Source organism: Micromesistius poutassou (assembly GCF_964030765.1).
Source record: "Micromesistius poutassou genome assembly, chromosome: 12".
Classification (NCBI taxonomy): domain Eukaryota; kingdom Metazoa; phylum Chordata; class Actinopteri; order Gadiformes; family Gadidae; genus Micromesistius; species Micromesistius poutassou.
The window spans coordinates 11749911-11760728 of NC_140282.1; the positions used below are offsets into that span (position 1 = coordinate 11749911).

General features: G+C 44.3%; 1 protein-coding gene across 1 annotated transcript in view; it reads right to left on the reverse strand.

Moving 5' to 3' along the window:
• LOC311356547 (protein MTSS 2-like) overlaps positions 1–10818 on the reverse strand; it is a gene marked incomplete at both ends in the record, with an annotated part of 23614 nt that overhangs the window by 2160 nt on the left and 10636 nt on the right. The gene's annotated exons all lie outside the window — the stretch shown is intronic.

Consider the following 10818-nt stretch of genomic DNA (forward strand, 5'->3'; position numbering starts at 1 on the left):
TCTCTATACTGGTGACTAATCTACTAACATAGACCAGGGGCAAAGTCACAAAGGTTGTGTGCAGCAATGTGAATGTAAAGCATGGCACAGACGACATTGACACCTCGTTCCAGTGTGTGTAGGCCGATTGAATGTTATGCAGACTAAGCTTTACGAGCCAAACGGGATTCGTTTTTTTATGGCAGCCATCTGTGCCTCTGTACATTTGGCGAGCGGTGGATTTCACCCAACCTATAGACCGTGGGGGAAGGAATGCAGGGTTGCTATATAGGGGCACTGTTTCAGGCGATGGGGAACAACGTGACGAAACCCCCTCCGATTCCCCCTCTGTCTCCATCGTGTTCTTGCAGACTCTGACTCGCAGGTGTGTGTGAGCAGAGTGTGTGCCAAGCGATGTGCCTACGCGTGCGAGACCCTATGAGGTATTAGCAGGGTGCCAATGACATTGACCTATACATTAGGGCTGATGGAGTCATCATGGGAACCCTGATTGAATGGGATGGAGGAACAAAGGCCCGCACGACGTACTACAGAGTGTAATACGATCCCACTCCAAAGGGCCAATGGGATTGGATTGCATTCCGGTCACTTGTAAAGATACTATCATCATCCCTTAATGTAGCAGGGAGAGCAGAAGGAACAAAAAGTAATGATTTAATTTATCCATGCTAATTGCAAAATGCTCCAAGCACTTCCCTGCAATTTCATGGCGTAAATCCATGACATTTTTAATTTCCCATCGGGGGTAATAAAAGCACCCTAATCTATTCAAATCTGCAAACTAATAATCATCACCAAATTGCCAAATAGGTGGTCTTCCACCCACTGACTACTCTTCAAAACTTGTTGTTTCATAACAATACTTATTGTGATTGAATCCATCCTTCAAGTATGGATTATATTTGTTCCAGAATAGCAGCTGATGTCTCATGTGAAGCGGTGGGGATGGAGGAGGGGAGGTGTTGGGTAAGACCATCCAGTGAAGCAGTAATGTCCCATTTCACCATGTGAATGTTCAAAGCATTTCATCTGCATCCTCCCGCCCCCAACTATTTCATCCTTTGGCCCTCTGGGCATCCGACTCAAGATGTCATACAGTGCTTCTTCAGAACAACGACGCCATGGTTTACGTTCAGTTTACATCTGAGGACAGAGGAGGCGGCCAGACACTAGCGAAACGTGTTTGCCGTGCATGTTGTGGTCCCGACTCCTCTGCTGGTTCACGCTCTCTTTGATGTTCTTCACTATGTAAACCTGAAATGGATGTCAGCGCCCTCCACGGTCATGGCAAAAGTCACACGACTCGTGTTCTCACGCACACAACTCTGTCTCTGACCCCGTCGCAACACTCCAGCATTAATGTATCATGTGATGCTACATTAACGCATGGAAAGACCTAACATATTAATGTGGTATCACGGCATGTGATACTACATTAATGCGTGGAAAGACACACATTTCTCTTCGTACAACCCTCCCCGATCAGGCACACACTTTGTAATTTATTATTCACTCTATATCTTCTAGGTGCTACAGCTCCTCTTGGTTAAAAAAATTAATGGTTTTACAGCCAGCAGGTCATGAGTAAGTGTGTCCATCGCACCAGTCTGCTGTTGGTGATGCGGTCCCAAAGGATGTGTTTACATTAAGGGCAGCAGTGCAACACTGGTGGGAATCACTTAGCCTTTGGCTTTAAGTACTGTCCACTTAGGCTATGGCCACACTATGGCAGCTATATGTAACAACACGTAGAGAAAAACGTCAAAGGTAACATCAAAATGTTTTTGACTTCCCATCCATGCTTGGCTGGTGTTCCCCACCACCCAGAGATTATTTTCAACAAAAAAACGCATGTTGCTGCATATAGGTGGATGTGTATATGTTTCTGAAAAACCATGATGTTCAATTATCACATGACCCAGACATCAGGGGTTGACTTAAGTGGTCTGGATGGACATGATTTCAAATGGGTGAAAAAGAGAGCGAGGAAGGCCACGTTTACTACACGAGAATAACTCTTTTTACGTTTGCATTGACGTAGCCTTCATCACATTGCAAGATTTTGCAATTCACGCCGTTGAAAGGTTTTTATCTCAACTGCTTGTATTCAGGACAAATGGTAGTTTTGGCAATGTCTTCCCTTTCTTGTGTTTGTTGCTTTTAGGTTGACACATGCTAAATGTTTCTGTGTGCTGAGGCTCGTGGTTTTTGAAAGCCTTTTGGACAACAAAGCACTTTCTCTTCCTAATTCAACGCCGTCTCTCTTCTGTAACACACCCTTCCGTTTCTTTGTTTTTTAGCATTCATCACCAGAAAAATTATGCTTGCTGTGTAAATATTGAGTATTGTTGCGTTATAGGAGGAGAAGGGTCAGTGAGTTAAATGGTATCCTGTACTGCTGTACAGATGCAACATGAATTATAAACACCACCTTCCTCTGCTGCAGTCATTTGAAATATTATAAACCATCCCCCTCCTAACTTCTCCAAACCAATGTAAAAAAAGATCATCTTTATCTGAACTTGTATTACTTTACATTAAATATGTTACTGGCATTGGTGTATGTTTGTGTGCATGTGTGGTTTTTTTTGTATGCATGTGCTGAGGTGCCTGGGGGAGACACATGAATGTGTGTGGGGGTTGCTTGTGGTAATCTATCACTATATGTATCCCTTGGGGCAATCTTGGATTCTCCAGTAATTTACTACATTATTATCCTACCCAATTTAGCCCCATGTACCTCTGGCTTCCGTCCGGCGGCGGCGGACGGAAGGTTGAATTGTCTTTTTTTGTGCTCTTGTTCTCTTTCTGCGCATTGCATGTTTCCACACACAGGTCATGGTGGGTAGTGGAATAACATAGAGGCCATGTCATTAGCTTTTACTATGATGGCCGTGTTGTCCCGGGCCTGACCTCTCAAGCCGTTGAGTTATTGAATGTACCTGAAAATATCAGGGGATTTAAATGGGATTTCTGTTCTCTCTGAGACTGCAGAGTAGTGAGAGAGAAAAAAAATCTCCTAAGTGTAAGTATACATTGTTATCCTTTCTCCTTGTATTTAGTGCATATTGGAAGGTAATGCATCATTATTCTAAATCATGTTGCCAAACTTAAGGATGATGAGATGACATAATGATGAGATGACATAATGAAATACCTTGGCTGTGTAGCAAGGCTTAGCTAAAGAATGTAGGATTGGAAACTTTGTCCTGAAACACTTCGTAGCCAGCTCCATTAATGTCTGTTCTAAATATATAGGGGTCTTTTTTATGGGAACACTGAAAGGTACACCTTTTACATCTAACTATCTAATACCACACATGCTATGGTACAACAGTGAAATTTGATGCAGATTAACGAAACGTACCAGTGGCTGCACCCATCGCTCCAACCATCTATTACCACAGTTTAAATAATAAATTTTAGATTGCGTCAGATAATGATGATTGGTTTAGTGTTGGTTGCCATTTGTTTATTTGCTGCTGTTTTAGTGCTAATGTTTCAGATGTGATTCTCTCACTTCTCAGTTTTCGTAAAGTACTTATTTGACCTCTTATGTCTGAGCTCCAGGTTGTTTAAATGTCGGCATGCAAAGACTGACTCCTCCTGTAAAAGGTCCACAGCCTCCCCTAAAGGGCCTCTCACACTAAGTGTATTTCGGCTATCTCGGTTTATGGATTTCCTCGTATCACTGTGCATCCATCAGACCATCTCAGGACAAAGAATACAAAGGCCCTCGTTTATTCAAAAGATCAACATTACAAATACATAAAATGAAGAATGCATACATCAGATTCAACCATGTAGTCATCTGACTTGTGTACAGTGGTTGTCATGCAAGCATTGAATCGCAATGAATGAAAAACGTTGAACACGCAGACGTGCTAATGCCCTCTCCCAGAGCCACAGTATCCAGACAGTCAAGAGAGTATCCATTGTCATCTACTTCAGAAGATCCTTCATAAAGGGCCTGTGAGCGTTGTTCACAGAGAGACGCTCCGGCCCGCTGGGACAAGGCTCGGAAGATGAGGCTCTGGTACATCAGTGTGTCATTAGTGGTCGGATCTGCGGTTCGCCTTGGTTCTGTGTGGTCCGGGGGAACTTCCCGCCACCACACTGGCTTTGTTCACATGGCATGTGTGCTTGCTAACAAGAGCGGGCGGAGTAGGCTGCTGGCTCTCATGATGCTAGTGTCCTCCACCAGCGCAGTAAATGTGGTGGAGCAGCATGTTGGCAGGTTGTTTGGCTCCCAGCTGAAGGGTTCAATCCCAGATGTCCCCAAGTCTACCTATTATTGAAGTCTACCTTTCATTGTGATGGTGTCCACGACCTCTCCCTGCTCATGAATGAGATGTCTTTTAATGACAAGAGGTCACCGTTTATCTGTTTGGCTTAAAGAGTCTGATGACTAAAAAGTGAATACATAATGTTACTGCGAGAGTAGGTGATTCAGAGGAAGGCACGTCTGCTTGGGTTTCACCATTGTATGGCATTGATGGAAAATCGGACACAGATGTGGTTATCTTATTCACAAGCAGGGTTAGGGTGCACGGTTTTGTTGATGCTGTCTCACGTAAAATGCATTACACCTTGTGTCTAGACACATTCCACCTTCAAAAGGAACATCAATCACTACATGAGGCGATATGAACAACAAAGTCACAATGGTGAACCCGACACCAGAAATCCTCTTTCCCAGCAGTGACATTTCCCTGTCAAAATCGTGATGATAAAAAGCAGTGTCTTTCTCGTTAGCGCTTGTTCAAATGTGGATTATGTTAAAGCTCTAGGCCTCGTTGGGACTTTGACGGGGATCTGTGTGTTTGTGTGTTTGTGTGTGTGTGTGTGTGAGTGTGTGTTGGAGAGGGGGCAGGGTAAATGGATGAGTGTACACTGTATGTGTGTTAGTGTGTCTGTTTGTGTGTGTGTGTGTGTGTGTGTGTGTGTGCATGTGTGTTTGAGCATGAAAGTGTGTGTGCGTCCATGTGCATGTGTGTTTGTGCGTGCATGCATGTGTGTGTTTGTGCATGAATGTGTGTGTGTACAGTGATGGGGGTTGGGGGTGTTATTGGGAGCCAGCCAAACGGAGCCAGCCTCTTGCTAACTGAAGCTCTTTGTCAGCCTGTCAGATCCTTCCCATCACACTCAGCTGTTCACTGTAAAGTGCACTGATCGTTATGAACAAGGTGCACACAGACACAGAAAGAGAAGCTTTGGTCAGAGAAACAGTGTGTGCAACAATGAACTTAGCGAATCAATATTATCTTGTTCCCTGGGAGTGAATAGAAAGCCCCATTCATGCTCTGTATATCGTTGTTATTATTTAATAACAGTAGGCTACATTACAATGCGGGGAGATTGTTTTTTTGAATTGGCGTGACAGTATGTGCACTTGTGTGTGTGTGTGTCTATGTGTCTGTGTGTGTGAGTGTGAGAGCGAGATTGAGAGAGGGAGAGAGAGAGATAATTGACAGTACATGGACAAAGGAAGACTACAGATCAAACCAGGCAAGCTCCTCTAGCACTGTATTTTCCCACTCTGGTCCTTCATAGGTTAACCCTTCAGAATGAGTCTTGTTATTAGTTGACATAATGATTGTGGTTCAAATTTCACCAAGTAAACCATTCATGCTTTGCAAAATAGAGGTAATAGTCAGATGATCTTTTTAAAGGGCAGCTAACACAATACCTTGTTGGTAATAAATGTTTGTGTCACTAGAACCTTGATTTTCAGCTTCAGCAATATTCCAAACAATTCCAAGTGTGCGGTGTGTGTGTGTGTGTGTGTGTGTGTGTGTGTGTGTGTGTGTGTGTGTGTGTGTGAAGGTAATTTGATGCGGTTAAAGCTCAAGACAAGATAGTGATTGATGCGATGCTATACCTTGGCAGAACATCCTACGGATAGTGGATTGGATACAGCAATCTCAAAGAAATCAAATAAATGGGAGCACACAATTCTACATGGGAAGCCTTGAAGTCATGACTGTGTGTGAGTGATTATGACCCACATCACTCTTGCATGTCTCAGTCAAGGTTGTTTATGTCACTGTTAAGGACCTGCAACATTTTGCAAGAATTTCAATGTGTTGAATATTCATACAATCAATACCCTTTTGTAATTTAGTAATTGAATAATTTGTACACATTAGACACACTTTTACCCTAAGAGACTTGCAGTTAATCAGATACACTTCCCTTATTGAGCAGGTATGGGTTTTGAATCTCGCCCAAGGGTTCCAACAGGCTGACATTGTGTGACACATTATGATTGTTACCTTTCTGCTCGGAATCCGACAACCCTACACCACTACACACTCCTGACCCAATAGAGCCATAAATACGTTTCTGTTTGTGTGGATACGTGTGTTGGTCAGTGTGAGAGGTGCAACAGTCGCACATCCTAAGTTTGTGCATGTAGATATGTTTGTGCAAGATTTACTCTCTCTGTGTTTTTCCTCCTTATTGTGAGCCACATTAATATTAGCCTATATTATCAACACAAGAATACAATACAGCAGCATCCGATGTTTGCAGAAGCGTTGTGCAGAGCTATTGGCTGTGATCTTTATCTGGTGGAGGAACCCCTGCTGTGCCTCATCAATTATGCAGCTCGGAAGTCTAGCACTCATCTGTCCTCATCTGCATGCCCACCCTGCTTCAATTTATCTTGAATTCTAATGTCATTGTGACATTAGAGAATGTGTTGTTATCAAGTTGTTTTTTATATTAGCGACCGTTTATAAATTATGGTTGTTATTGTTTCTTTATCGGAAGGTCGGAACATTTGAAACGCGTCGGTCGTCTATGAGGGGGAGGATGTGAATATAGTGTTTTCACAACACAACGCAAATGACACAATCCATGACCTGTGAGCCTGGACTGCTTTCTAAATTATCTTCCTTCCTTCTCTATAAATAATTATTCACCAGTTAGTGAGAAAGAGCCTGAAAAGGCTGACATGTTTCCCTTAATGTCAAGTCAACTGTAAACATAAGACTTACATGTAAAGAGCCCACCATTTTGTCGTACCGCACAAGAAAAACGTAAAACACATGTGGTGTAATGGCTGTGAACGTAAACACCTATTGTCCAGCACAGTTCACTGTTCTCAAGAAAGGAAAGCTGTGTGCTGTCTATAGTGGTAGGCGAGATACAATACTGTATTTTCTTTCATGTTGGATACATCCAACAGAAGTGGGATAAAGAGCGGTTTTGATCCCTTCCTTCAAAACTGTCACTTTGATTATCCTCTTTGGCTCAGTGTGAAATTAGCTGCTTTTGTTGCTTCATAGAGTCCTGCCTTTTAGAAGATGTGCACATTGGGACGATTATATGGTTAGAATTAGGCTAATCCTCACATCTCCTCCGGTTCTGGCTCAACCCCTTTTTCATGTCCCTATCTGGCAAACTCTCTCTACCTTGCCCCCTCTCTCCTACATCTCTCTCTATCTCTCTCTCTCTCCCTCCCCCCTTCTCTCAATCTCTTTTCTTCCTTCTTCTCATATACCCCCCCCTCTCTCTCTCTACCTCTCTCTCTCTCTGTCTCCCCCTTTCTCTCTGTCTCTGTCTCTCTTTTCCTCTCCACTCTCTCTCTTTCTTCCCCCCTCTCATAAACCCCCCCTCCCTCTCTGTCTCTCATCCTCTCTCATCCTTTCTCTTCGCCGGGATTTTCTCTCTTGTCTTTTTGTCGTGCAGCGAGGAAACAAAGGGAACAATAGGTGGAGAGAGACAGAGATAGAGTGGAGGCTGTAATCTCCAGGTCCACTGTAGTGTTGTTGTCTCTCTCTCTCTCTCTCTCCCTCTCTCTCTCTCTCTCTCTCTCTCTCTCTCTCTCTCTCTCTCTCTCTCTCTCTCTCTCTCTCTCTCTCTCTCTCTCTCTCTCTCTCTCTCTCTTTGTCTCTCTCTCTCTGTTTGAGTAGCACTCTCCAAGCCTCTGGTCTCTAAGCAGCCCAGGAAGAGATACTGGGCCCTGGGTCTGAGGACTGGAACCCAAGGGCCTGGTGTCACAAACAGGTAAAACTGTGATAATGAGAGAGAGAGAGAGAGAGAGAGAGAGAGAGAGAGAGAGATAGGTCATCTTCTGGTCATCCTGTCACCAATATACACCATATATCCAACAGCTTATCTTTTTTGCTCTAGTAAACACTTTAAAAAAAAGTTCATAGTTTTTACACTTATTTTTTCAGACGCTTTGACAGTGCAAATGTACATTTTATATTCACTTGAATGGAATTGAATGGAGAGACTAGGAATGAGGATTTGTGGCTTTAAGCTAGCTAACTAATGGAATTGGGTAGAAACAAGAGGCTAAGTCACTAAGATGCTCTGTGGTTGGTTGGACAGTGTGACGACTACGCACCCTGCTCTGTACAAGACAGTTAACATTGTCTCAACTGAGAACTGACAGGGGAGCGGAAGGATGATACCAATTATAGGATTGAAAGGAAGAGAGGAATTATGTGGTTTGAGATGGCTAGTGTGTGATATGGATGAACGAGCAAGAGGAAAAGAGCGGTTAGACGATTTGGGAAAGGCAAGTGGGGATTGGTAAGTCCTTCTGAGCCATGCGGTGCTGTGTGGTAATCGTGTGTGTGTGTGTGTGTGTGTGTGTGTGTGTGTGTGTGTGCCTGCCTGCGTGCGTGCGTGTGTGAGCATTTAGTGGTGGGAAAGGGGGATGGGCATTCATACACGCCACATTGTCTTCGTGACAGGAAGCAGTGATGTAATGACATGTACATATCAACAACAAGCCTGACATGCATGCATACACATATACAAAAACACACAGAGACACGCTATAGCTCAGGAAACAGCTTTCCCTCACGCAGAACGGCACAGTGTTCACGCTCACGCAGTGTCATTGAGTCGAGGCATTCAGACCTTTATTAATGTCGTCCTCAAGTAGAGAACACTGGTCACTGGTCGATGTTTGTTCGACCTTCAACACTGAGGTCAACAGAACAGAAGCATCGGAGCTCTTGGTTTAAAGAATGCTTACTGAGCGTTATAAGTGAATATATACAGTACAGTCTACCCACTGTAAACCCAGGGGCTGCTTTTTAATTTTCCCCATGTCTGAATTATTCATTAAACACAGATGCATGCTCTTTTTCTCACCCTAACTAGAAGGGTTACAGAGGGATTTTCGATAACACGTTTTTTCGAAAGGACCAAGAAAGAAACACGTTTGTAAAGAATAGCAGCTAATATACTACCTATGGCTATACAGCCTTGGTAGAAACACAGGAAGACTAGACTGTGGTCACATCTAAACAGAACAGAACACGATTCCATTGCATGACCACGGCAGAACACCAAGCTATAGCTAACCTTTACCTGCGTCTGGTAGAAAATCATGGTGTATCTATCTCTTGTGTTAAGCAGTTGAGGAAGTGGCATGGCAGAAATACACTTGGGTAAAATATGGACGATGTGAGAGTATTTGAAATGATCACAGAAATGGACCAGCTTTTTGGTCAAGGTCAGGGTAAACCAAATCCTCACGATGATTATGCTCTATGGAGAGTATCTCATTTCAATGACAACAATTGAATCGAATGGATCTTTGTTGTGAATGTCGACCGCTATCAAAGACTGTGGCTTTAGACCCAGGGATTTGAACGTCCTTATTTCGGCACGAGGTTATGTTGGGTGGGTATGGCTGCCTTTGTCCTCTGGTTTCCTTGGTTCCTTGGTCTTCCTCAACCTCAGAGGCATCTTGCCAAGCTCACTTCAGTGATCCCTCCATGTGGAGAGATACAGGGGTGGAGGGGGGCACACTGAATACTGATGCCACTACTTATCACGTTATATGGGGATAAGCATCTCTTGACCCGCCCACCCACACACACACACACACACACACACACACACACGCACACATGCACACAGACACACAGACACGCAAACACACACACACACACACACACACACACACACACACACTCTCTCACTTTTATTGGATTAGGATACACTAAATATGCTAATAGGTGTGTGTGTGGCCGTGTGAATATATGTGTGTGTGAGAAAGAGAGAGGAGAGAGAGAGACAGAGAAATACAGAGAGAGAGGGCACATCACTTATCATTATCTTCCATCCACACAACTTAAGCCCTGCGGCGCACTTCAAACACAGAGGTGTGTGAGTGTGGATTTGTGTGTGCTTTTCAATGTGTGTGTGTGTGTGTGTGTGTGCGTGCGTGCGTGCGTGCATGCGTGTGTGTGTGTGTATGTGTGTGCGTCTGCATGTGTGTGTGTGTTTGTGTGTGTGTGTGTGTGTGTGTGTGTGTGTGTGCGCGTCTGCGTGTGTGCGTGTGTGTGTGTGTGTGTGCTAGGGTGGGGTGAGTGGTTAGTAGCGGTTCCACGGGGCAGCATGGAGGCTGTGATTTCAGAGCAAATGAAGCCACATCAAACGGGCGGGATCAAAGAGCGCGGCCCTCCCCGCCTGACATCCCCCGTCCCCGGGCCGGAGGGAAGTGTCCTGCTCCCGCGCCCGACCAGCTGCCTTCGCTCTGCTGCTGCTCATCAGCCAGAGAGACCCTACCACACCACGCTCATTACACACACATGCACACACATACAAACACGCACACGCACGGACAGACAGACAGACAGACAGACACACAGACACACAGACACACACACACACACACACACACACACACACACACACATACAGATACACACTCTCGCTCTCACTCACCTAATCACTCACTAAATCACTCACTCACTCACTCAAACACATACACACACACACATACACATATACACACACATTCAGCATAATCATGCACTTTTTTTAGGATTGGTGATATTCAAA